At 47.0% G+C, this 27,253-nt stretch overlaps 1 protein-coding gene across 2 annotated transcripts in view; it reads left to right on the top strand.

Annotated features, from left to right (window-relative positions):
- TIAM1 (T-cell lymphoma invasion and metastasis 1) overlaps positions 1-27,253 on the top strand; it is a 462,470-nt gene that overhangs the window by 143,256 nt on the left and 291,961 nt on the right. For both annotated transcript variants that reach the window (XM_018048483.1, XM_018048423.1), the window contains exon 2: positions 11,605-11,776. The gene's annotated coding sequence lies outside the window, so the exon portion shown is untranslated. The remainder of the gene's footprint in view (positions 1-11,604; positions 11,777-27,253) is intronic.

Consider the following 27,253-nt stretch of genomic DNA (forward strand, 5'->3'; position numbering starts at 1 on the left):
AAAAGTCTAAACATTGTAGAGAGCATATGTTGCCAATTTACACAATAAGATTGTACCGGGGACACCAGCAGGACAGCGGATGAAGCGTCTTCTCTGACTGCTCTGCGGCTGATCCTGACTACTGTATTCTTTCTCCTTTAATGTCTTGAGGTTTTCGTTTGAATTGTTTATAGCTGTCCTTTCAGATGAACTTTTCTCTTTTTTTTTAAGTTAGAATGACTTGGCAATAAATAAAGACTAGTGACAGTTGGGTCTCTCAAGGTTGAATCACTTAGTAGATCTTGTGAGTAATAGGTAAACCACCCTCTCCTGTTTTGGGGACTTCTAATTGTAACAGCAATAAAGTGAAAGGGTTAATTAGTTGAAACAGGGGTATTGAAATGGGTATTAGCAACGCCAGTGAACCTTAGAAGCTCATTTGGTGTCAAATTGCAAAGTTCTCAGAAGTCATGTCTCAGACTTGCTGTAGAGTATTTTGGGACAGTTTCTGATTGCAAGGAGTCAATTTTTTGCCTTCTCTTTTTAAGAGACGTATTCTGTAAGAACACTTTAAGTTTTAATTGGTAACCTCTAATCCTGAAAACATTATCTGTCATTTTCATTTCTGTTGGTTCTTGTCTTGCGCTTGTAATATATGTCCTCATGTTTATAGGCTCCGGTCCTTACAGACCTCTTGTCTCTATGTAGATGAGTTTCCTTCCTTGTTCATTTCTACTGGGAACTGGCAGGAAAATCAAAACTTCATGAACATCAAGGTTAAAAAACCATGCTGTAGGGCTTTCCTTGTGGCTCAGTGGTAAAGAATCTGCCTGGCAATGCGAGAGACATGGGTTCGATCCCTAGTCTGGGAAGATCCCGCATGCTGCGGGTCAACTAAACCCGTCTCGCACAGCTGCTGAGCCCCTGCGGCACAGTTACTGCAGCCCGAGCGTTCTAGAGCCCGTGCTCTGCAACAAGCGGAGCCACCACAGTGAGAAGCCCAGTCACTGCAAGTAGAGCAGCCTCTTCTCCCCACAGCTAGAGGAAGGCCCGTGCAGCAACAGAGACCTGGCACAGCTGTCAATAAATAAATAAAAATTTAAAAAACTTAAGAAAAACAAAAACAAACCCACTGTTGTCTATGACCCTGTGTAGAACAGAATGTTTGAGCTCTCTCTGTGTTGTGGCTTTTTCCAGTATGGTTTACCAAGGCACGTTTATGAATCAGATATTAGACCACATTGCATTGACTTTGGAATTTTAAGTCATATTTGATATTCCCTTTAAAGAATGGACCACAGTTCGTTTCTTTCCCATGCCACCAACAATCAAGCAGTCAACCCACTGACTCAGTTTGAGTGTAAATCAAGCCTGCATTTTCAGAAACCACAAAATACGTGGGTTTTCTAACTCAGACTGAAATGAACTGAAATGTATTGGCTTGTGATGGGGGTATGTACTTCCGCTGAAGGTGGAGTGTTACCATGGAGCCTTCAGCCCACCAAGATAGCTTCTTGTCTGGGGAGAGGAATGTGGTGTGGAGTTTCATCTGCATTCTGGCCACTCCAAGTGGGAAAGAGTGCTCCCTGGGACCAGCATCATACTCCGGTCGTCTGGGCACCTGTTACAAATGCAGATTCTCAGGCCTCACCCTGGTGAACTGGAGCCGGCATTTTCACAAGGTCTCTGGTTGATTCTATGCTCAGTTTGGTCTGAGACGCCCTGTCCTGGAAAATGCTGTTTGATTTGCTCTGCCATCACCAGCTTACCTTCTGGCAGGGCTTTGTTCTGGGGAACACTCAGACCTGTGGAGTGGACTCTATTTTATTGATCTGTGTATTGATTGGAGCTGCTGAGGTTTGTTAAAATTCCTGAAGTTCCTCGGAAGCAGTCTCTTGGAGAGATTGACTTTCATTTCTCCGTTGTGAAGTCTGATGGATCAGAATGGGCTTTTTCTACTTTTCATCCAGTCATTCTGCTGGGTCTGAGAGCGCCATGCTGCAGGGTGTGGTTAGGATAAGTGTTGGCAAACTTGAGGTTGGAGCTCTCTCTTTAAAAAAAAAAAATTATTGTAAATTTGTGATAAGATATGTGCGTGCCTGCTATGTGGCTTCAGTCGTGTCCGACTCTTTGTGACCCCATGGACTGTTGCCCGCCACAGTCCTCTCCTCTGTCCATGGGATTCTCCGGGCAAGAACACGGAGTGGGTTGCCATGCCCTCTTCCAGGGGGTCTTCCCGACCCAAGATGGAAGCCAAATCTCCTGCAGCTCCTTCATTGCAGGCGGATTCTTTACCACTGAGCCGCCGGAGAAGCCCTAGTACCTTCATATTGTTGTGTGATCAGTTTATAGAACCCTTTCTATCTTGCAAAACTGAATCTGTACCCATCAAACAACAGTTCTGCAGTTTTTCCTCCCCCAGCTTTCAATAAATACCATTCTACTTTCTATTTCTATAGATTTAAGTATCCTCGGTTCCTCACGTAAGCAGAATCATACAGTATTTGCTCTTCTGTGTCCGACTTCTTTCTCCTGGCGTCATGTCTCCAAGTCCATTCCAGCTGTAGCGCGTGGCGTGGTTCTTTCCTTTTGAAGGCTGAGTGACATCCCTTCGTATGTATGTATCACTGGTTATTTAACCAGTCATCCATCCATGGACCCTTGGGTTGCTTCCATCTTTGGGTTGATGCTGCTGTGATTGAGTTTGGACCTCCAGTTACTACAAGCTGGATGTGAGATCTTAGACAGATCACTGAATTTCTGCATCTCAGTTTCCAGTACTTTAAAAGTAAGGGATTCAGATGCTTTCCGGAAATCGAGAGGCAGATGCAGAGATACCAAGGCAGGAAGGGGAGTGGGGTGAGTAGGGAGATTGGTACTGGCACGCACGCACGACTCTGTGTAAAATAGGTGACTGATGAGAACCCACTGCATAGTGCAGGAGCTCTGATCAGTGCTCTGTGGTGACCCCGAGAAAGAAGGGCACCTGTATACATATGGCTGATTCACTCTGCTCCGCAGCAGGAAACCAGCGCAACGTTGTAAAGACGCTTACTCCTTGGAAGGAAAGTTATGACCAACCTAGATAGCATATTAAAAAGCAGAGACATTTGCTAACAAAGGTCCATCTAGTCAAGGCTATGGTTTTTCCTGTGGTCATGTATGGATGTGAGAGTTGGACTCTGAAGAAAGCTGAGTGCCGAAGAACTGATGCTTTTGAACTGTGGTGTTGGAGAAGACTCTTGAGAGTCCCTTGGACTGCAAGGAGATCCAACCACTCCATTCTGAAGGAGATCAGCCCTGGGTGTTCTTTGGAAGGAATGATGCTGAAGCTGAAACTCCAATACTTTGGCCACCTCAGGCAAAGAGTTGACTCATTGGAAAAGACCCTGCTGCTGGGAGGGATTGGGGGCAGGAGGAGAAGGGGACAACAGAGGATGAGATGGCTGGATGGCATCACTGACTCTATGGACATGAGTTTGGGTAAACTCTGGGAGTTGGTGATAGACAGGGAGGCCTGGCATGCTGCAGTTCATGGGGTTGCAAAGAGTTGGACACGCCTGAGTGACTGAACTGAACTGAACTGATTGAGATATAATTCGTATACTGTTTGATTTACCACGTAAAGCGTATAAACTTGTGTTTTCCCCGCCATGTTCTCAAGGTTGTGCAATGGTCAATTTCCGAACATTTTTGTCATCCTCCAAAGAACCCCTGTACCCATCAGCAGTTACCACCCATTTCCCTCCAGCCTGCCCCCGACCAGCCCGCATTTCAGCTTAGACAATCACTAATCTGTTTCTGTCTCTGTGGATTTGCCTATTCTGGATGTTTCATATAAGTGGGATCATAAATATGTGACCTTTTGTGACTAGCATCACCCAGCGTAACGTTTGCAAACTTTGTGTGTAACTTTCCAAGCTGTCAACTAATCTCACATGTGAGGGGTTCATTTATTATCACCATCATATTTCTCCTCATGCCAAGAGCCAGCTGTCGGACTGGGGCTGAAGACACAGCACGAAATACCCAACATATCCCCTGGCTCTAAAGAGCACTCTGTCTTGTGGGCAAGATGGGCATTAAATGAATTTCAACACAGATGTTAATCACAAAGTACTGGGTTCTGTACTGGAGAAACTTCAGGTGCTTTGGAGGGTATACTGGGTAGAAGGTGAGGGGAGCTCTGACTCAATGCCCTCGTCTTCAGGATGGTTTCTGTCCACAGAGCTCACAGGGGGCATCCTTCCTGTCAGGGTCTACTATATGACTGTTGGTGATGATGCTGTGGTAGAAAATGAGACCCCGTTTGTGTCCTTGAGAAGCTCACCCTGTCACAGGGCAGATGGCCAACCAAGCTGATGGATGGTTCAGAGTCTGGACTGTGGGTGCTGGAGCTTGGGTGGACCTCCCCAAAGCATTCAAGGGAGTCTTTAGGGAGCCACTGTGATGCTTGACGGAGACGGCGATGGCACCCACTCCAGCACTCTTGATGGGAAAATCCCATGGACGGAGGGGCCTGGTGGGCTGCAGTCCATGGGGTTGCTAAGAGTCAGACATGACTGAGCGCCTTCACTTTCATGCATTGGAAAAGGAAATGGCAACCCACTCCAGTGTTCTTGCCTGGAGAATTCCAGGGACGGGGGAGCCTGGTGGGCTGCTGTTTATGGGGTCGCACAGAGTCGGACACGACTGAAGCGACTCAGCAGCAGCAGCAGTGATGCTTGAATGGAATTCTGAGAGACGAGTTAAATGTCTTTGGGAGCCTCCATGTGCGTGGAGGGAAAGGACATTCTGAGCAGAGGTCATGAGCGAACATGTGAAGATACTGGGAGTGTTCTTCGGGAATGGGGCATCAAGGAGCCTGGTGTGGCCATGGCGTGGGGACCAGCTGAAGGAAGGAGGCAGGGAGGGTTGTGAAGCATCTCAGAGCAAATGTTAGCAGCTTTATCCTACAGGTCTCAGGTTGGCATCCTTTGGTTCAGAGGACCTTCACCCCCATTTGGGGCAGCCACTGCATCCCTCTCCTAAATGTGACTCAGCACAAGGTGGCATATCCTCCAGTGGCTTTGCTAGACAGCACCAGAATCCTCTGCAGGAAGCTGTCTCCTCTGCAGTGTTGGTGCTGAAGGCCCCAGAGCTTTGAAAGTAGTGAAGGATCAAGCCGCTCGTTTAACTTCACCGGGACATGGGAACATAGCAAGTTGGGAGACAGGCAGGAAGAAGTTGAGTGGAGCCATCAGCTGCAGGGCATAAAGTTTTTCTGGGCCCAAACTATAGGTGGAGAGGGATTCTGTGAGCTGCCATTTATGGATAGTACCTGTCATGCCTGGTAAATAGATGTGAGACTATAGGCCAGTCCATCGTAGCTTTAGGGCCTGTTTCATCATACATCACCTACCTTGATATCTAGGATTCTACACGGTGATCAAAAATGTTGTGCCATGTAAGGTCCAGCCGTTTAATCATTTCCAGGCAATCTAACCGTCATAGTGCATGTTTTTATTGAAGTAAAGTTGATTTACAGTATTAGTTTCAAGCACATATTGTGTTATATTTTTAAAATAAGTGTTTCTTTATGTATTTAGCTGTGTCAGGTTTTAGCTGTGGTACGTGGGCTCTTTCACTGCAGCGCACAGCTTCTCTCTAGTTGCGTTGCCAGGGCTTGCTTGCTCTGTGCCACGTGGGATCTTAATTATGAACCAGAGATAACCTGTGTTCCCTGCATTGAAAGGCGGATTCTTAACTCTGGACCACCAGGGAGGTCCCAACTGTGTTATGTTTGAATGCATTCTTATCCTGGACCACTGAGGCAATCGGTGCAAAGAGATGCAATCCTTTATTCATCCATCACTGCATTTATTGCATGCTGGTAGCTGTAGCTTGTGTGCATTCAGCGATTGCATCTCCACGCTGGAGTGCCCTGCACCATAATCAGGGAGGTGGCCCAGGGCGGCAGACTTAGAGTTCAGGCGTCAGCAGCCACCCACCCCCCCGCCCCCCGCATGAGGATTCCGTGCAGTTGTCTTGGAATTGATAATGGCCGTTGTCATCCTTGTTCCTACCTGGGCTTGTGGAGCTCTTGCCTGTGGCGTCTCTCAGAATTTCTGTGGATTCTCAAAGGATGGCGTCTAATGGATCCAAGGCTGACCATGATTGGTCACACGAGTGTCTGCCTTGTGCTTCTTCTCTTGCTGTGCCTTCATCCATCAGTCACCTGCTCTAATATCTGCTTGAAGAACTGTTTTACTCGAATCTTATGGTGAGAATAGCTAAGTCCTTGCCAAGGGGCATGTTGCATGCAGAGATGCTGGGGAACGGCTCTCTGACATCTGAGACTTTTGTCACCTGGCAATGAACCTGTCAGATCCCTGAGACTGGCCAAGCCTCATGACACAGTGTCTTCAAGGTTTACCCCAAATCATCCTCCCTAACCCCATGGTGTCCACCCCATGGTAGAGCACCACGTCACTCTGCCAAGGTACCCTGCTTATCACTGTATGTATCCGAATCTGAACTTATCTTGTTTATCGAATAGAAATGATTTTTTATTGCACTCTTGCAAGTACCCACTGGCTGAAGCCTGACAGCAGCCCCAAGGGGGAGCTACAGCTTGTCCTAGGATTTTAGGCTAGGCAGCCTGGCTCCAGAGACCAGCTCCTAGCCATTATGTGTGTGCTGTGTCTTTACCAATAAGAAGATCTATAATGTTGAGCTCGTTTTTCTTGGTACCAAGAACATTGGTTCTTCATAAGCTCTAGAGAACGGTGAAGGAATGAGCGAGTGGTCAGTTTCTGGTCAGGAAGAGTTCCTGGAGACCTTCAGGTCTGTGCTGTGCAGGAGTAGCCAGGCAAAGGTGGATGCAGATGGAGGTACAGGACATTCCTGGCAGCAGTCATGGATGGTGTGAGCTCAGACTTGAAGGATTCCTGTGCTCTTGGGTTGTTGGAGAGAGACTTGAGATGCCAGGCTGGAGAGGTAGGTGGATGGGAAGCTCCAGAGAGGATGTTTCTATTACATGTCATGTTGAATCCTAGCAGTCTTTCTAAGTATGATCAGGAATCCAGCTTTGTCAGAATGTGAGTGAAAAGTGAAAGTTGCTCAGTTGTGTCTGACTCTTTGCAGCCCCCAAGGACTGTAGACCCCCAGGCTCTTCTGTCCATGGAAGTCTCCAGGCAAGACCACTGGAGTGGGTTGCCATTCCCTTCTGCAGGGGATCTACCTGAGCTAGGGATCCGACCCAGGTCTTCTGCATTGCAGGCAGATTCTTTACCACCTGAACTACCAGGCAAGTGCAAGATTAGTTGCATTAGGGTCTGGGGTAGGGGACTGAGGAATCTGCACTCTAATGTTCTTGCTGGGTAATGTTTATGCACACAGATGCTTAGGGATCACTGCTCTGAGAAACAAGATAACTGCTCATGAAGTTTTCTTCATAACTATCCCCCAGCTCCTATGCCCAGGAGGAGGGAGCTGTGAAGTAATGTATGTGCTAAGAACGCTTTCCTTCTGTTGATCCTGTCTTAGTCAGCTTGAGCAGCTATAACAAAAGCATCAAAGACTGGGTGATTTAAACAAGACATATTTATTTCTTACAGTTCTGATGCCTGGGAGGTCCAAGGTCAAGGCACTGGTGAGAGTCACCTTCCTGACTTAGAGAGGGACATCTTCTGTTGTATCTGCTGATGGCAGAGAGATTCTCACATTACTCTTCTTATAAGGGCACTAATCCCATTCATGGGACTCCACCCTTATGACCTAATCACCTTCCCATATGCCTGCCTTCAAATAACAACACACTGGGGATTAGTGCTTCGAGACAGTGACAGACTTTCTTTACTTGGGCTCCAAAATCACTGCAGATGGTGACTGCAACCATGAAATTAAAAGGCACTTGCTCCTTGAAAGAAAAGCTACAACAAACCTAGATGGCATATTAAAAAGCAGAGACATTACTTTGCCGACAAAGCTCCTAAAGTCAAAGCTATCGCTTTTCTAGTAGTCATGTATGGATGTGAGAGTTGGATCATAAAGAAAGCTGGGTGCTGAAGAACTGGTGCTTTTGAACTGTGGTGTTGGAGAAGACTCTTGAGAGTCCCTTGGACTGCAAGGAGTCAAACTAGTCCATCCTGGAAATCAACCCTGAATATTCATTGGAAGAACTGATGCTGAAGCTTTAATACTTTGGCTACCTGATGTGAAGACCCTGATGCTGAGAAAGATTGCGGGCCAAAGGAGAAGTGGGCATAGAGGATGAGCTGGTTGGATGGCATCATTGATTCAAAGAACATGAATTTGAGCAAACTCTGGGAGATAGAGAAGACAGGGAAGCCTGGCATTCTGCAATCCATGGGGTCCCACACAGTTGGATACAACAAATAATGAATATTTTCATTCCATAGCAATCCTTTCTTTGTGTGTTTATCTTCTTTTGTCTTTCGGACTTATGCTTGTACACTGTATTAGAGTACTAGGGCTGTCTTAACAAATGAAAAAACTACCACTGATTTAATGGTTTACAACAGAATTTCATTCTCTTGCATTTCTGGAGGCCAGAAGTCCAAAATCTAGGTGTTGGCTGAGTCATGTTTCTTCTGAAGGTTCTAGGGAAGAACCCCTCCTTATATTTTCCTAGCTCTGGTTTCTTCTGGCAATCTCTAGCATTCCTTAGTTTGTAGCTGCACGAACCAGTTTCTGCTTCTGTCTTTACATGACCTTATTCTCTGTGTGTCTTCTCTTTTAATGTTACCAGTTATTGGATTTAGGGTCATTCTACTCCAAAGTGACCTCATCTTAACTTTATAACATCTGCAAAGGCCCTGCCCTAATAAGATCACTTTTTGGAGTTATGTGGACATAATTAGGTGGTTGTGAATTTTCAGGGACACCATGTAACTAACTAGATAGAAGTTTGTGTTGTGAAGGCAATTCTGCGTTGTCAAAGATTTGAGAAGTATTTGGTCACAATTTGGTCAAATGCACTTCCACCAATAACAGTAACAACAACAACAAAACAAGCCAGGTGGTCACTTCATTCTAAATTGGTGCAGCATTTTGGTGCAACATGTAAACAGTCTTGCATGCTTTACTGAGAGCCCATGTTGGGTTTGTTTATCTTCATAATCTTTAAGTTGACTTGCATATAGGATGCTGGAAAATTCTTTCACAAATACCCCTTTAGTAAGCCTCCCTGAACTAACTGTTTTTCGCACTCAGTTGCTAGAGATTTTTGGAGCTTGAGTTCACTGGCATCCAGAGAGGGTGTCAGCAAAGTAGGAGGAACTAACCCCGGGGTCTGTCCAAGGACAGTGGCTGATGTCACTAGCCTGGACCGTGCTTTTGACTGCAAGGAATTTTTTTCCTTTCAAAGCCTGTTTTCTGTACCATGATGTATTGTTACGTGACAAAGTCAAGTGTGTGCTTCTAATCCGGTCTAATCCATTTACCACATTCTCAGGGAGCTCAAGCTTCCCTGTAGATGTTTTTCCTAAAGTCACCCTTTTAAAATTTGCCTATTTTCTTTCTTTTAAGGCTGTGACCTGCTTTAACTTGTTTCTTCTGGTTCCACTTTTAGTTTTCCAGTTTCTGACTTTGAGTTGCGGGATCTGTGAACTTCCTTATGTGTGAATCTTTGCATCTTTTATTATATCTCTAGATTAAAAAATCTAGACACAGATTTACTGCGTCCAAGGGTGTGAACTTTTAAATGCATCTAATGAATTTTATTGCTGCATTTGTGTCCGGAAGGAGTGTTTTAAATGCTGTTATATCAGTGTCTAAGTGTGCTCATTCTAACAGTTTCCTTGCAAGTACAGATGACGTTTATCCATTTATTAAGGGTCAAGACCTTGTGGAAGGTGGGTCTTCCTTTCAGTATATACATGGGCCCATCAACAGCCTGGTGGCTCAGATGGTAAACAATCTGCCTGCAATGCAGGAGACCTGTGAGAAGGGAATGGCAACTTACTCCAGTATTCTTGCCTGGAAAGTCCCATGGACAGAGGAGCCTAGGGGGAGGAGCCTACAGTCCATGGGTTGCAACGAGTTGTTTACAACTGAGCAAGTAAGCAGATCACATTACTACATAAGATGTGTTACCATCCTGTTTTTAAAAAAAGTTTGTTTATTTAATTAGTTGTGGGCCTTGGTTGCAGCAAGTGGGATCTAGTTCTCTGACCTGGAATCGAACCCAGGCCCCCTGCATTGGGAGCATGGAGTTTTAGCCACTGGACCACCAGGAAAGTCCCATTCTGTACATCTCTTTCTTATTGGTGCCAGCTTATTTGGATCTTCTCATTGTTTTACCTCTAGTCCTCTTGCCTGGAAAATCCTATGGACGGAGGAGCCTGGTAGGCTGCAGTCCATGGGGTCGCTAAGAGTCAGACACGGCTGAGCGACTTCACTTTCACTTTTCACTTTCATGCACTGGAGAAGGAAATGGCAACCCACTCCAGTGTTCTTGCCTGGAGAATCCCAGGGATGGGGGAGTCTGGTGGGCTGCCGTCTATGGGGTCACACAGAGTTGGCCAATAAATAAATTTGTCATGTATGCATGGACAGGTTAAGAGAATTAGCAAAAGTAACCCCAACAATGATTCTTCCTATTTGTGCCATCCAGGTACAGGTTGCGTTCATGAATGATCTTTGCTGTTGTTTAGTCGCCTAGTGTGCGACTCTTCACGACTCCATGTACTGCCCCATGCCAGTCTTCTCTCTCCCCCACACCATCTCCCAGAGTTTGCCCAAGTTCATGTCCATCTCATCTGTGCTTTTCATCCAGCCGTCTCGTCCTCTGTCGCCCTCTTCTCCTTCTGCTCTCAATCTTTGCCAGCATCAGGGTCTTTTCCAATGAGTCTGCTGTTTGTATGAGTGATCTTACTTACTTAAGGTCTGTCTAGTCAAAGCTGTGGTTTCTCCAGTGGTCACATATGGATGTGAGAGTTGGACTATAAAGAAAGCTGAGCGCCAAAGAACTGATGCTTTTGAACTGTGGTGTTGGAGAAGACTCTTGAGAGTCCCTTGGACTGCAAGGAGATCCAACCAGTCCATCCTAAAGGAGATCAGTCCTGGGTATTCATTGGAAGGACTGATGCTGAAGCTGAAACTCCAGTACTCTGGCCACATGATGCAAAGAACTGATTCATTGGAAAAGACCCTGATGCTGGGAAAGATTGAAGGTGGGAGGAGAAGAGAACAACAGAGGATGAGATGGTTGGATGGCATCACCGACTCACTGGACGTGAGTCTGAGTAAACTCCGGGAGTTGATGATGGATAGGGAGGCCTGGCAGGCTGCGGTCCATGGGGTTGCAAAGAGTCAGACACGACTGAGCGACTGAACTGACTGAACTCTCATAGAGGGGAGGAAGGAGAGGGCCAGAGGCATTCAGTGACTTGCTGGAGGACTCTGATGTTATTGGGGCTGAGCCGGTTGCAGGGTTAGGGCAAGTCCTGGCGGGAATGCCGTGGGTACCAGCTGAGTCTGGGGGAGACCACGGGAGAAGGTGCAGAGAGTGCTTTGCTTGTACCTTCAGCTGTGAGTTTGTGGAGAGGCGGGAGGCCTGGGAGACAGCTGGACTTCAAAGGCACCTGAGTGTGTAACCTTGACCCCCTTTCTTTTGTTCAGCTGCAGGAAAAGAAGGGCCAGTTCTAAGAGGTCTCGCTGTACAGCTCTCTCCTAATGTCTGCTCTTTGAGACCGAGTTCTGAGTGGAGTCCTGTGCTGTCGGACTGGCGGCTGCCTTTCTTCCCTGGCGGTGTGTGTGTTCTCCGTGTTTCCAGGCGAGCTCCCGTACAAAGGTTGGTCTCGGTTTCCTTTTCATGTGGGGTGACCTCTCCAGCTCTCCGGGTTTGCAGCTGCACTGAGTTCACTGCCCTCCTTTTGGCTTGGAGCTGCCGTGTGATGCACAGAGGCTGCGGGGACCTCTCCTTTCATCCACAGTCTCGCGCTCTCCCTCGCCAGGGCCGTGCTGGTGCTTCTGTCTGGAGCCGCTGGGGTGGGTGAGGGGGACACCCCTGGCTGTTCCTAAATCCATATTGGTAGCTGGTGCAAAACCCCTCACTCAAGATGACAGCTGTGTGGTCCGTGCAAAGATGCTGTGGAGACTTTTCTAGAACTGGCCTCTCTGCCCTCCCATCTTAGCATGCATGCTCAGTCGTATCCGACTCTTAGCGACCCTAGGGCAGTCCTTGGGACTGTAGCCCGCCTGCTTCGTCTGTCCATGGAATTTTCCAGGCAAGAACACTGGAGTCGGTTGCCATTTCCTTCTCCAAGGGATCTTCGCTACCTAGGAATCGAACCTGCGTCTCCAATGTCTCCGCATTGCAGGTGGATTTTCTACCACTGAGCCACCAGGATCTGCCCCCAAATAGTATCCAGCGGGCAGGTGTTAGATCAGATGCTCTGCTCAAAACCTTCCTGTGCTTTTCAGCACCCCCACCCCGCAACCCGCAAGGTATCAAAACCAAAGTGTTTGCAGTGGTTTCAGGGCCTGGCAGGAGCGACCCTCTGCCTCCGTGGTTCTCCCGTAGCTTCCTCCACTCCGGTCATGGCTCACATGCCCTGCCTCAAAGCCCTCATCCGGGCTGTTCTCTCTGCGTGGAGTCCTCGTCCCCTAGTAACCACACGGGGTGCCCTCCAGCCCTGCGGATGTGGGTCTATTGCATCTCCTTTTCAGTGAGACTCTTATCCCAGTTGAGCCCATTGAAAACCATCGTATGTCCCCCGCATCCCTGACTCTGTAGGCAGAACGTGGCTGAGAGTGTTGGCAGCATCTGCACTGTCCACGGGGACTGGAGGTGGACCGACCTGCGTGGGTTCTGGCACGGATGTGCCTGTTCCTGGTTTCCTTGATGGCAGGAGGCTGTCTTGCATGTTTTGGCAGAGTCTCTTTTAGAGACCGTTGCCGTTTCATTCTTGGGTTTCAGGCCATTCCACAATTTCAGTCTGTTGTGGCGATTCGGCCCCTGATCGGAGCCTTTGCTTGGGTCATATTTAATGTTTAATGCTTCACTTTGGAGGCCACTGCCAGCTGTTGCCAAATAGTGCCCCAAGTTCCAGTCGTGTCCGGAGAGCCCTCCAGTTTCAGCTGCGAGACCCACTCAAGCTGTTAAGTCCGCTTGTAGGAATTTAACTAATTAGTGATGGCTGGTGGTGAGACACGTATTAAATAAATCCCTCAGTTTATCTCGGCTTTATGGAAAATCTCTAAGCCTCGCAAACCCACAGAAGGTTAGTACTCCTTGGTTCAGGAGTCCAGGTGTCAAATCGAATGAGAACATTGCTTTATGAATCCCAGGGGCTGGTGGATGGCTAAGAAAATCCTTACTGCTCCAAGCAGCTGTTTACAGTGGGTCTGATCAGGTTCCAAGGTAAAGTGGAGGGTGCATTTAGATTCCCTGTTCTTCCCAGTGTTTAAAAAAATTTTTTTTGAAATGTTTTTTGTTTTTTTTTGATTGTGCTGTGCAGCATGTGGAATCTTAGTTCTACAGCCAGGGATCAAATCTGTGTCCCATGCATTGCGAGCATGGAGTCTTAACCCCTGGACTGCCAGGGAAGTCCCTTCACCAGTGTTTTAATTGCTTTTCCGATCTTGGCCTGTATCCATTGCTCGTTTACTGTGAAGCAGCAGAGTGGGTGCTGTGCCTCCTGGGGATGATCCCTGCGTCAAGGAGTTTATAATCTGCCAGAGAAGATGAATGTGATGATCAGTTATTGTAACATAATGAATCTGCATCAAAGTGTAAGCAAAGTGGGGCAGAAGCCCTGAGCAGGGGCCCCCTTTTGTCTGGGGACTAAAGATCCCTTTGTGGGAGGCACAACCCTTGATGTGGATCCTGTGGGGTGAGTAGAAGATGAGCAAGGGTTGGGGGGCACAGCGCCAGGGCAGTGATGGAATGTGAGCTGCCCGCCTCAGTGGAGAGGGGGGGACTTGTCCTGTGCAGTTAGTGGACAGGGTTTGTTGGCGCCGGTGTGGAGGGGAAAGGGAAAGTTCAGAGGGGGATCATGTTGTGGAGGCCTTTTAAAGATGGCGAGGGCTTCTCTCATTGCTCAGTTGGTAAAGAATCCGCCTGCAATGCAGGAGACCCCGGTTTGATTCCTGGGTTGGGAAGATCCCCTGGAGAAGGGATAGGCTACCCACTCCAGTATTCTTGGGCTTCCCTGGTGGCTCAGCTGGTAAAGAATCTGCCTGCAATGCAGGAGACCTGGGTTCCATCCCTGGGTTGGGAAGATTCCCTAGAGAAGGGAATGGCTACCCACTGCAGTATTCTGGCCTAGAGAATTGCATGGACTGTATAGTCCGTGGGGTGGCAAAGAGTTGGACATGACTAAGTGACTTTCACTTTCACTCTCAAGGAGTTTGAATAGTACTAGCAGAAAATAAAAAACTCAGGAGGGGAGAATGACACTCATCATCCGTCTTGTAGAGAAATCCCTCGAGTAGTGCTTGGAAGGCTGATTGGCCATTGAAGGTCTGAGTGACAACGGAGGCTTGTTAGGAGCTCGGTGAGAGGTGAGCTTGGCCTGGGTGGTGGCCAAGGGCCAGACATGGACAGGATGGGTGGGAGAGGCGATGTGAAGATAGCATCCTGTTGGTCATGGCCAAAGCCAGAGGCTGACATTCTCTCTAAATCACTCAGGAGCTTAAGACACCAAATTCCCTTTCACGGGCAGTAAAACGAGTCACAGAGCCCTTGAAAGGAAAGCAACGTGGAGAACATGGAGGAGACACTGAGAATGTCTCACCCAGAAGAGCCTGTGGCAATCCCATCATTTCCCCGTGTGATGGAAGAGGGAAGGTCTTGGTACCAAGAAAAGCAACCTGGGAGTGGGCAAGGTGGTGCATTCTAGCTACATTGGTTTCTAGCATTAATAACTGATCATCCACGCCCTCATTCCTGGATTAGAAACTTTTTTTAAACCTGTCAGTGACTCTTTATTGACAAAATGTACCACCGGAGTCCTTGTGGCTCAGATGGTAAAGAATCCGCCTGCAATGCGGGAGACCTGGGTTCGATCCCTGGGTTGGGAAGATCCCCTGGAGAAGGGAAAGGCCACCCACTCCAGTATTCTGGCCTGGAGAATTCCATGGACAGTCCATGGGCTCCCAAAAAGTCGGACACGACTGAGCAACTTTCACTCACCGCTGGAGTAAGCAGTGGCTTGCAGTTCAGGATAACACATGGGTAATAGTGTTAGTGACTCAGTTGTGTCCAACTCTTTCTGACCCTATGGACTGTAGCCTGCCAGGGTCCTCTGTCCATGGGATTCTCCAGGCAAGAATACTGCTGTGGATTGCCATGCCATTCTCCAGAGGATCTTCCTGACCCAGGGATTGAACCTGGATCTCCTGCTTTGCAGGCAGATTCTTTACCATCTGAGCTACAGGGAAGTCCTGTCATATGTGGGTGGATATGTGATTTTCAGTATCAGAACTGGAACCTTGTGAATGGGCCAGGTTCTGGCCTGCCCTCTTCCGCAGTCATCCTTCATCTGCACATCCCCGCTACTCCCACTGTGTAGATGAGAAAACTGAGGCTCAGAAAGGAGAAGCCACTGGTCCAAAGTCACACAGCTCCTCTTCATCTTGCTTGCAGGTGAGGGCAGGAAAGGAAAACCCCATGGCTGGTGTGGGGGAAGGGGGCTTGTTGGGCCACAGACTGAGGGTGAGCAGGTTGACAGGAGAGTGGGCGTGTCATAACTTAAAATCTGGGTGTGAAGGGGGCAGTTCCTCAAGAGATCTCTGCAGAGGGGAGGGTGCAGGGGTACCGACCAGGATAAATTCCAATTTTTACACATAGGTGTGTGGACTTTGAGAAAATATCTTCAATGGATATGATTGCAGTAAGTGATTAAAAATTTCTTTTTTTATTGTGGAAAAAGTCACATAATAAAACACATGCTATTTTAACCATATTTAATTGTACAGTTTAGCGGCACTAAGTACATCCGCATCGTGTGCAATTCTCACCATCATCCGTCTCCCGAATTTTTCGCCTTCCGAAACTGAGACTCTGTCCCCATTAAACATTAACTCCCGTCTTCACTCCTCACTGCCCGACCCACGCACCCGCCCCAGCCCCCGCCTGCCTCCAGAGCCTCCGGCACTGACCAGTGTGCCTCGAAAGTTATTTGTTGACTAATTCAATGGGTTTGCTTAACCATGAATGAGTGTTCATCTCTGGGAGGAACGCATGCTTTGGCGGCAACCACAAATATTAGTACTGGTGTTGTTAATATGATAATCATAACTGTAATATGGCATAAATTCTAGCAAACTTTGCTAACAGTTCCCAGGTTTCTGCTTATTCAGAAGCGTGTTACAAGGAGATGTCTTCGATGAAACAGGATTCTCTTTCTTTCTTTGGGGACGGAAGGGTCAGAAAGACCTTGCAACACTGAGGCTCTCCCACGTGTTTTGTATCACGTGTTAATTTCGCATGAGTTTTAGTTTCATGGGTGGAGGGAGTCACTCATGGCTGGCAGAGTCACCCAGGACATTCCCCATCTCGCGGGGGCTACACCTCTTCTTATGGCTTTCTGCCTTCATGGAGCTGTCTGTGAAACTAGCTGACCGAGTCGGGCTTTCTCAGGGTCCCTTGCAGGAAGGCTCCCCGGAGGAGATGGCCCCTGCATGCCAGGGTTCGCTCTCTCCTCCTTTCGGGGGCGGTGCGCGTGTCCGCTTGCACATTCCGGGGCCCTCTCAGTCCGGTTGATAGATTTGTTTGGACGTGACCTTTCCCAGTTCCTCTTCCCTGGGCTTTTGCCTGCTGAGGAAATGATCCTCAGATCCCATCCATCTGCACTGGTGGCAAGAGAAGAGAGAATTTCTCTTTTCTGTGGTTCAGGTCCAACTGCGAGGACACCTGTCCTTCGGAGGCTTGTATTGTTCTGCGTGGTGTCGCTTCCTGCCGCAGAGATGTTTTATATCCTAGTTCTGGAAGTCATCAAGTTGGACAAGAGACAGGAGGAGGCGGGGGAGGGTCCCCGGCTGACCTGGGCTGCTCTTTTAGGCTGTGTGTCCCAAAGATGCTTCTTCTGGATGCCTAGGAAGAGCTGTTTCTCCCCACCTCTGTCCGCCTGTAACTGGTCCTGTTAGGAAGCGTTTCCCGTGTGTGGGTGATTCATTCTGAGACCTTTTCATGTCCCTCGGGCTTCTTCACTGTTGGATTTGAGAAGAAAAAGGACAGCTTCTCTTTTAAGTCTGATGAAAACCATCTGAGCCAAACATGTGTACATCGGCGGTCGATTTATGCTTTTCGTATGGACACTCATGAGCTCCCCTGGCTGCTAAGGAAATCCATATGAAGAAGGGAGCCTAAACCTTGGGATTCTCAGATCACACCTCCTAATGTTACCAAGGAAATGAATCCTGACCATTTTTGAGGCTTGTCAGAGTTTTTCCTTTGCGGCTCTGGAATTTTCTCTCTTGTCCGTGGGCTCCCTGGACTTTTGCCCTGGAGAGGATGTAGCTGATGTGGGCTGAAGGGTGGAGGTGAGCAGCCAGATCAGAGCTCTTGTTTTAGGCCTTGCCATCTGTCCAGTGTTTTGTTTCCAGTCCCCATGAACTTGGAAGAGGGCTCCCTGATCCCTGCTTCCATCCATCCCACCAGGGTCCTTCTGTGGATTTCCAGATGTTGACCTTAGGCAGGTGATGTAACCGCAGCTGGTGTTGTGGGGGCGGGGCGGGGCGGGGAGGCGGCCGAGTCATGCTCATGACTTTGGGATTCAGTCTCCACTGCATTTAGAGGCAGGAACCTTGTGGAGGGAGATGGTGCCTGGTCTGTCGGTTTTTAGCCCGTGCCGTCCCTGAAAACGAGCTCTGGACCTGGCGTCAAGTGTAAGCACGTGTGATGAGGGGACTTGCCAGCTCCAGACAGTACGTTTCATCAGCTTATTTTGAAGAAGCAGGACGATAATCTATTTTATAATATCCCTTTCTCAAGGGCTGCCTGCAATGAAGGAGACATAGGTCCAGTCCCTGGGTGGGGAAGATCCCTTGGAGGAGGAAATGGCTACCCACTCCAGTATTCTTGCCTGGAGAATCCCATGGACCGGGGGAACTGGTGTGCTACGTACAGTTCATGGGGGTGACAAAAGAGTTGAACGTGACTGAACATGTGCACAATTTTCTCAGGGGCACAGAGATGAGGGCTTGATGCAAGGGAGAATGATGAGTGTGCAAATGAAGGGCGCAGATTAGTGTATGAGGGCAAGTTGTACCAGCCAAACACAGGACTGTCTGAGGAAGGAATATTATGGTCTTGATCATCATCTTGTTTTTTAAAAGGGGCAAATGAAACACACTTTTTAATGCTGCCCAATTCAGCATTCCATATGTACATACATACACTTGATATTTGGCAGGCCAAATCTGACCTACTACGTGTTTTCGTAAATTAAATTTATTGGAACATGGCCATGCCCATTCCTTTATTTCAGCGGCTGCATGTGTGCTTTTTATGGCAGAATTGATGGAAGAAATGGGCCCCAAAGCTTGAAAGATTTCCATCCTGTTTTCTTATAGAAAGTTGCTGAACTTTGTTCTTTATCCACCTTTATCTCGACAGAAAAATGTAAGACATTGCCCTGTATTTAAAATCTCTTGTTTTTGACTTTTGCTGCTTTTTACTTTTTTCAGTTCAACTCATAGCTCCTCCTTGCCCCTCTCGTCTTGTTGCGTTCAGTCGCTCAGTTGTGCCGACTCTTTGTGACCCCATGGACTGCAGCATGCCAGGCCTCCCTGTACTTCACAGGTTTCCTCTCCCCTTAGCTCTTAGATTACTTAGAGCATCGGTGGGGTGCTGTTTTCCTCCTGAACATATTTGAAATTATGGGGTGGGAGGAGCTTTTGCAGTTGGGAGCCATCACTGTGTTGCCAGGGCAGGAAATGGTTTGAAACAGCCCCCAGACTGTAGGACTGCCCAGCTCTGTGTCCAGAGCACACTCATTTTGAGACCTGTATACTTACCTGGTTTTTATTTTTGTTTGTGGCTGAAAGTTTTTCAGGGGGTCTTGGTGCCCTCTCTCAGGGGTGAGGTGATTCTTACTGTTCTCTGCTCCTGCTGCTTTCATGCTTTTTGTGTAAGTTACCATCAGACACAGGAGACCATCTGGTAACTTCTGCCTGCCAGTGACAGGGGGAACTCATTTGGACTACGTCTGTTTCTTTCTTCTCTCCAAAGAGGTAACATTTATTTATTAATTTTTGCATTTACAAATTATTCATTTGTTTGGCTGCTCCAGGTCTTAGTCACAGTGTGATCTTCCATCTTCCTCGCAAACATACGATATCTAGTTCCCCAGGGATCGAACCTGAGCCCCCTGCATTGGGAGCTCTGAGTCTTAGCCATTGGACCACCAGGGAAGAGCCCCAGCCCGTCTCCTCTCTCTCTCTGTTTCAGTTTTTCTCTCTGTCTCCCCTGTGTACACATATTCACGCCTACACCCTCAGTGTTCCTCTCTGTGACTCTAAAGACTCTGCTTCAGTCAATTCCCAGGACAGGATGTTCCTCATTTCTCGTACTTGTGTAGTGCTGGAGAAGACTTGCATCTCCTTTTTTTGTCTCACAGGAATCATTGCTGCTAAGTCGCTTCAGTCGTGTCCAACTCTGTGCGACTCCATAGACGGCAGCCCACCAGGCTCCCCCGTCCCTGGGATTCTCCAGGCAAGAACACTGGAGTGGGTTGCCATTTCCTTCTCCAGTGCATGAAAGTGAAAAGTGAAAGTGAAGTCGCTCAGTCGTGTCCGACTCTTCGCGACCCCATGGACTGCGGCCTACCAAGCTCCTCCGTCCATGGGATTTTCCAGGCAAGAGTACTGGAGTGGGGTTCCACTAGCCTTTGTTAATCCTGCTTTTAAAAAAAAAGAAAAGAAAACTTTTCCTACCTCTTCATCTTCCCCCAGCTGGCCCTCTTGGCTTCTGGCACCTGGTTTATTATTTTCAGCGGTAGGAAGCTAGCAGGGGCGCCCCTGCTGGAGAAGGAGGCCTGGTGAGGGTGGCTGTCTCCTCTGGCCCATAGACAGCAGTAAGGCTCTCAGAGATGGCGCGGGGCAGAGGTGTGACTGCAGGATGGAGTGAGCAGCTCCAGTGGCGCTGGCGGTAAAGAATGTGCCTGCCAGTGAGGGAGACATAAGAGATGTGGGTTCGATCTCTGGGTCAGGAAGATCCCCTGGGGGAGGGCATGGCAACCCACTCCAGTATTCTTGCTTGGAGGTTCCATGGACAGAGGAGCATGTCCGGCTATGGTCCAGGGAGCTGCAAAGGGTAAGACACTACTGAGCAGCTTAGCACACTCACAAAAAGGACTGTTGCGCTCAGAGTGGGATGTGATGGTAGCCCACGGGTAGAGGACCACTGTGCTCGGTATCTGAGTAGCGTACCGAGTCAGTGCAGAGTGATGGTGGCCCGTGGGACCTCCATCATCCCACAGAGATGTGGAGCAGCAGCTGGCGCAGAGGTGGCCTGTGAGAGGCAACCAATTTTGAGACTTCCAGAGAGACCTAAGAGAGGGGACAGTCTGAGTTTCTGCCATTTGCAAGGAGGGTGATGGACGTGGGTGAGTGGGGTGGTGACATGTCTGAGACATCCTTAGGACCACCACCCTGCTGAAGCCTAGGGGCTGTTTGAGTGACACATACAGGGGGGTTTCCATGGCCTGAAGCACTGGTACTCGAACTTGCCCGTGGGGCAGAATTCACCTTGTTAAACCCAAGACCGCCCTGCCCCTAGCGTTTCTGATTCAGTAGGTTTCCAGTGTTTATTGTGACCAGTGCGTTCTCTTAACAAAATACTGTTAGCCTTTGCCCTGCTTCATTTTGTACTCCAAGGCCAAACTTGCCTGTTATTCCCTGACTTCCTACTTTTGCATTCCAGTCCCCTATAATGAGAAGGACATCATTTTTTGGTGTTAGTTCTAGAAGGTCTTAGAGCTCTTCATAGAACCGTTCAGCTTCTTCGGCATTACTGGTTGGGGTATAGACTTGGATTACTGTGATAGTGAATGGTTTGCCTTGGAAACAAACAGAGATCATTCTGTCATTTTTGAGATTGCTCCCAAGTCCAGCATTTTGGACTCTTTTGTTGACTATTAGGGCTACTCCATTTCTTCTAAGGGATTCTTGCCCACAGTAGTAGGTATAATGGTCATCTGAGTTAAATTTGCCCGTTCTGGTCCATTTTAGTTCACTGATTCCTAAAATGTCGATGTTCACTCTTGCCAGCTCCTGTTTGACTGCTTCCAATTTACCGAGACTCATGGGCATAACATTCCAGGTTCTTGTGCAATATTGCTCTTTACAGCATCTGACTTTACTTTCACCATCAGACACATCCACAACCGGGTGTTGTTTTCCCTTTGGCTCAGCCTCTCCATTCCTTCTGGAGCCATTTCTCCACTCTTCTCAGTAGCATATTGGGCATCTACTGACCTGGGGAGTCCATCTTTCAGTGTCATATCTTTTTGTCTTTTCATACTGTTCATGGGGTTCTCAAGTCAAGAATACTGAAGTGGTTTGCCGTTCCCTTCTCCAGTGGACCACCCTTATGGCAGAAAGCAAAGAAGAACTCAAGAGCCTCTTGATGAAGGTGAAAGAGGAGAGTGAAAAAGCTGGCTTAAAACTCAACACTCAGAAAACTAAGATATGGCATCTGGTCCCATCACTTCATGGCAAATAGATAGGGAAACAATGGAAACAGTGACAGACTTTATTTTCTTGGGCTCCAAAGTCACTGTAGATGGTGACTGCAGCCATGAAATTAAAAGACACCTGCTCCTTGGAAGAAAAGCTGTGAGCAACCTAGACAGCACATTAAAAAATGGAGACATTACTTTGCTGACAAAGGTCCGTCTAGTCAAAGCTATGGTTTTTCCAGTGGTCATGTATGGATGTGAGAGTGGGACCATAAAGAAAGCTGAGCGCCGAAGAATTGATCAAAGCAGTCAATCCTAAAGGAAATCAGTCCTGAATATTCGTTAGAAGGATTAAAGCTGAAGCTCCAATACTTTGCACCTGATGTGGCCAAACACTTTTCCAACTCATTAGAAAAGACCCTGATGCGGGGAATGATTGAGGGCAGGAGGAGAAGGGGATGACAGAGGAAGAGATGGTTGGATGGCATTACCGACTCGATGGATATGAGTTTGAGCAAGCTCTGGGAGTTGGTGATGGGCAGGAGAGTGCTGCAGTCCATGGAGGTGCAAAGAGTTGGACATGGCCGAGCAGCTGAACAACAGCAGCAGGTTTCCAGTGGAGGCTCAAGCATTTTCATTTTTAACAAGTTCCCAGGACTTCCATGGTGGCTTGGTGGTAAAGACTCCGCCTGCCGTTGAAGGAGACAGGAGTTCAATCCCTGATCTGGGAAGATCCCACATGCTGCGGGGGCAGCTACGCCCTTGCGCCACAGCTACTAAGCCTGTGCTATAGAGCCCAGGAGCTGCAACTACTGAAGCTCGTGTGCCCTAGAGCCCATGCTCTGAGACAAGAGAATCCACTGCAGTGTGACGCCTGTGCACCTAGAGAATAGCCCCAGCTCGCTGCCGCTAGAGCAAAGCCCGTGCAGCAATGAAGACCAAGCACAGCCAAAATATAAATAAATAAATAAAATTATAACTCAAAAAATAGCTCCCTTTCCTTAAAAAAAAAAAAAAAAGGGAACATATTCTCAGGTGATACTGCTGCTGTGGTTCTGGAAACCACACTTGGAGACTGCTGGCTTAAGTGTGGAAGACATGGTGAGATCTGTTCAGTTCAGTCTAGTCACTCAGTCGTGTCTGACTCTTTGCAACCCCATGGACTGCAGCATGCTAGGCTTCCCTGTCCATCAGCATCTCCCGGAGCTTGCTCAAACTCCTGTCGTCAAGTTGGTGATGCCATCCAACCATATTATCCTTTGTCATCCTCTTTTCCTCCTGCCTTCAATCTTTCCCAGCGTCAGGGTCTTTTTCAATGAGTCAGTTCTTCCCATCAGGTGGCCAGAGTATTGGAGCTTCAGTTTCAGCATCAGTCCTTCCAATAAATATTCAGGACGGATCTCCTTTAGGATGGACTGGTTGGATCTCCTTGGAGTCTAGGGGACTCTTGAGTCTTCTCCAACACCACAGTTCAAAAGCATCAGTTCTTCGGCACTCAGCTTTCTTTATAGTCCAACTCTCACATCCATACATGACTACTGGAAAAAGCATAGGTTTGACTAGATGGATCTTTGTCTGCCAAGTGATGACTCTGCTTTTTAATATGCTGTCTAGGTTTGTCATAGCTTTTCTTCCAAGGAGCAAGTGTCTTTTAATTTCATGGCTGTAGTCACCATCTGCAGTGATTTTGGAGCCCCCCCAAAATAAAGTCTGTCTCTGTTTCAATCGTTCCCATTGAATTCTGTTAGTGTCTACAGAATAGAGCTAAACTGAGATATGATTATAAGATGGAAAATAAAGCTGATTGTATCTTAAGCACAGTAGCTTGTCCCCATCTGGTTGATCATTGTGTCAGAACTGAATTCTAGGAAGAGTTAAGCTAGTTTTGCCAAAATGCTATTGAGCAAGAACATGCTAGTAGAGACTTTCATTAAAATCTAATTCCTCTCTGCATTTGGGGAATATATTCACTATAAACAGGAAGAGTGTTTCAAAACTGAGTTTTGGCTCTTTCTAATTTTGAATCCTTTTAGCTGACTCAGTAAAGAGAGTGCCTCATGTGAACTTTTATTTATAAAAGAAGGTAATTCTAGGGTCTGAGTGGCTCCCTTCTTTCACTGTCTGGTTTTGTCGTCTCAATATCAGGAAGACCATTGGGTGTCAGTAGGACTACATTTTCAGTTGACAGACTCTCATTTCTTTGTTTAAAATTTTGAATATAACATATTTGTATAAGATTTGTACACAAGTGTAAAGACATCTAAAATATAAAGAAAAAAGCGCTAAACCATCAGATACATAAAAAACAGTATAGCTGTATGCTTCAAAAATACTCTGGATTGTTCTGGAATAAACTCTAGGCCCTTTTTTTCTTTTTTTTTTTCTCCTGAGCTGAGGATTATTTATTGGGAATTCAGTAAAGTTGCATCCTTCACTCTGACCCACAGATACATTTCCTTTGTACTTCATGTATCTTCAGCATGCTGCAAGTTTTCTGTATAATCTCGGAAATGAATCGAATATACATTTTGGCTGAGTCCCAAATGTTTAAAATCAGTTTTCATTAGAAGCAAATTTTGCAGTTGAGTATCACCATGAAGATATAAAATCTCAGCCTCAAGATCATATAAAATTAACAAAAAATTTTTATTGCAAGCACTAAAAATTATAATTATTTTGTTAAAGGTCAGCACATCACAGGGTAGCAAACATTCTCTATTCTCATTTGTTCAGTTGGCACTGTTAAAATGATCCTCACTTTCAATGGAGGCTCTAGGTCTTTAAAAGAACTGATGTGTGTGTGGCCTAAATTAGGATCTACTTTCTTTAAGGGAGGGACATATCAAAACTGCCAGAAGCCTTTTGAAAAGCAAATGTGCAACTTTGAGAAGATCTCTTAATTCCTTCTTTGTTCACATTAGATGGATCTGTCACCCGCTGAGTCCTTATAAGCCCTTATGAGAATTAATTTGAGTGCAGGTGACTCCCTTGAAAAGGAAGGCATTGAAAACCTTGACCTTAGAATTGGAGCCTGCTTCTTCATGACTCAGTCCATTGACTTTTGAATTTACCCTGGGTATTAGCCTGGTCCTGCCTCAGCCCTTGTGGTAGCAATACAGCTTGTGACTGAGTAACATTCTGGGTCCTTCCAAGCTGTATTTATTTACACGTTGTTAGGATTTTGGCCAAGGCTCTCAGTCTTTTCATGTGTGGGTCTCACCATCTGTGAACCCCATTGATGGTGTGTAAATTAATCAGGGGCTCTGTGAGCCCACTTTTGAGGTGCCAGGAAGAATCATAATAAATAATATGAGACAGCTCCAGGGATTTTAGCAAGTATTTACAATTTTGTCTTCGCATACTTAGGGATTTGTAATTGTTCTTTTCATAAAACCGGCTTAAAAATCATACATCAGCCTTCCTTTATGTGATTTGCAGTGTGTCAGAAACCCTGGGGATCCCCGCTTCTCAGAATTGTGTCGTGCAAACCCTGCCCGTATGGGTCCGAACTCTGCCCCATGTGAGACCTTCCTTAATGAGGAATGTCTCTCCATCATAGGGACGCTGATGGAGGAGGACCATAAATGTGTCCTCTGTGAAAGAGGGCCAAGTTGGAAAAAGCATGACTAGGTCTTTCAGTGTTTCAGGGGTGTGTTTTAAGAAAATCATCTTCAGAACCTGAAGAACTTGTCTGACAGCCCAGGTTTTATGAGAGACTGTGCACCATTTGGGGAAATTTGTTGATTTTAAGGTGAAAGGTGAACAAGGGAAGGGCATGGTGGTACATACTCCCATGATTTTCACACGTCTGCCCTTTTGGGGTTTGTCCAGAGCTTTTAATTTCTCAGTCTTGGGCCTTCACCATCTGTGACTCATGGGTTCTGTATGTAGCACTCAGCCTAAAAGCCAAGAAAGGTGTTTCTTTGAACTGGGAACACCTGCAAGGTCTCATCCTTCTATGTCCCCATATTTGGTAATATATGATCCTTGCAGAATAATAGTAGCACCTTCTTTTTAGCTTAGATTCGTAACGTTTGGGACTTAGGCGCTCAGTATAAAATTATTGCAGCGGCAACAATGACAGCAACAATAATAACAGACCACCCTGGAAGGGTGCTTTCTATATGGCAGGCACTGTTCTGAACCCTTGATATGTATTAACTGATTAGAATCCTCAAGAGAATCTCGTGTGGCAGGATTCTAATCCTATTACTATCTCCATTTTCCAGATGGAACCTGCCACAGAAAATTTTCAGTAACTTGCTGGAGGTTATTTGGGTGGTAAATGGTAGGACATGCGTCCAGGGAGATGCTACAGGGATCGTCAACATCCAGTTCTTTGTTCTTAATCGTTGGATTGAAGACCCAGAACTAAAGTTCTCACAAATCTAATTGATTATATTGCGTGCGTGCCAAGTCACTTCAGTTGTGTCCGACTCATTGCGACCCAGTGGACTGTAGCCCACCAGGCCCCTCTGTCCATGGGATTCTCCAGGTAAGAATACTGGGGTGAGTTGCCATGCCCTCCTCCAGGGAATCTCCCCAACCCCTGGATAAAATCCGCATCTCTAATGCCTCCTGCATTGGCAGGTGAGTTCTTTACCATCTGCCCCATTATAGAGATGCCTGTATTTTGTCTTGGAAACTGCTCAAGAATGTCAGTATCAGAGGCCGTAAACTTTTCATGCAAGATTGTAAGTCTTAAGCCAGGGAGCTCAATTTGTGTTACCTGACACTTTGAGGTGGGCTGGAGGTAGAGAATGAGCTATGTAAATAGCTCCTAAGGCGGTGATCTCTAGGGGGTGCTTGTGTTTACCTTGGAGAAGAGTTTAGGGTGACAGGCTCTTTGAGTGCTTCTTGTGTTTTGAATTTCATCAGAGTCAGTTCTTTAGACTCTTAGAGCCAAACTAGCTGAGTGAGGCTCATTCAGGTTCAGTCTTGGGAGGATGGAGATCAATTTTGTGGGTGAGAAATGCTGCTGGTTTTGCTTTTCTTAATCATTTTTTAGTTGTCCCTCTATTGTGTGTGTGTGTGTGTGTGCGTGTGCGTGCCCACGTGTATATGTGTGTGTGTGTGTGTGTGTGTGTGTGTGTGTGTGTGTGTGTGTTGGAGAGAGTAGTCTGGGGAGCGGATGTTAGTGGCAGAGCAAAGCCAGGAGGTCGGTAGGGAGCTAGTACATGGTGGGGTTAGGCTGAGGAAGTTAACTTTCTTGGATTTCTTGAAGAGAGCACAAACTCCAGTGGGGCCTCCCCTTGCTGGCTGCCACTGCCAGGACTGGGGTCACATGTTCTCTGAATTATCTGCAAGTTTTGAGTCTTAATATTAGAGTGTTGGAAGCCAGGAAGAAAAGGAAACTTTTCATATGGGCAAAGCCCTGCAAAACTCACTGTTGATGTGATAAATGGCTTTTCTTTTTAACCCATATAGTTACAGACCCACAGGAAACTGAAAAATAATACGGAGTGGTCCTGTGTACCTATCACCCACTGGTGATATCTCACTTAACTACAGTGGATTATCCAAACCAGGAAGTTGATTTTGGCCCTATACAACCAGCAAAACTACAGACCATACTGGGATTTCACTGGCTTTAATGTGTACTGGTTTTTCTTGTTGTTGTTGTTGGGACTTAGTGTATATTA

This window comes from Capra hircus, chromosome 1 (assembly GCF_001704415.2).
Source record: "Capra hircus breed San Clemente chromosome 1, ASM170441v1, whole genome shotgun sequence".
Taxonomy (NCBI): domain Eukaryota; kingdom Metazoa; phylum Chordata; class Mammalia; order Artiodactyla; family Bovidae; genus Capra; species Capra hircus.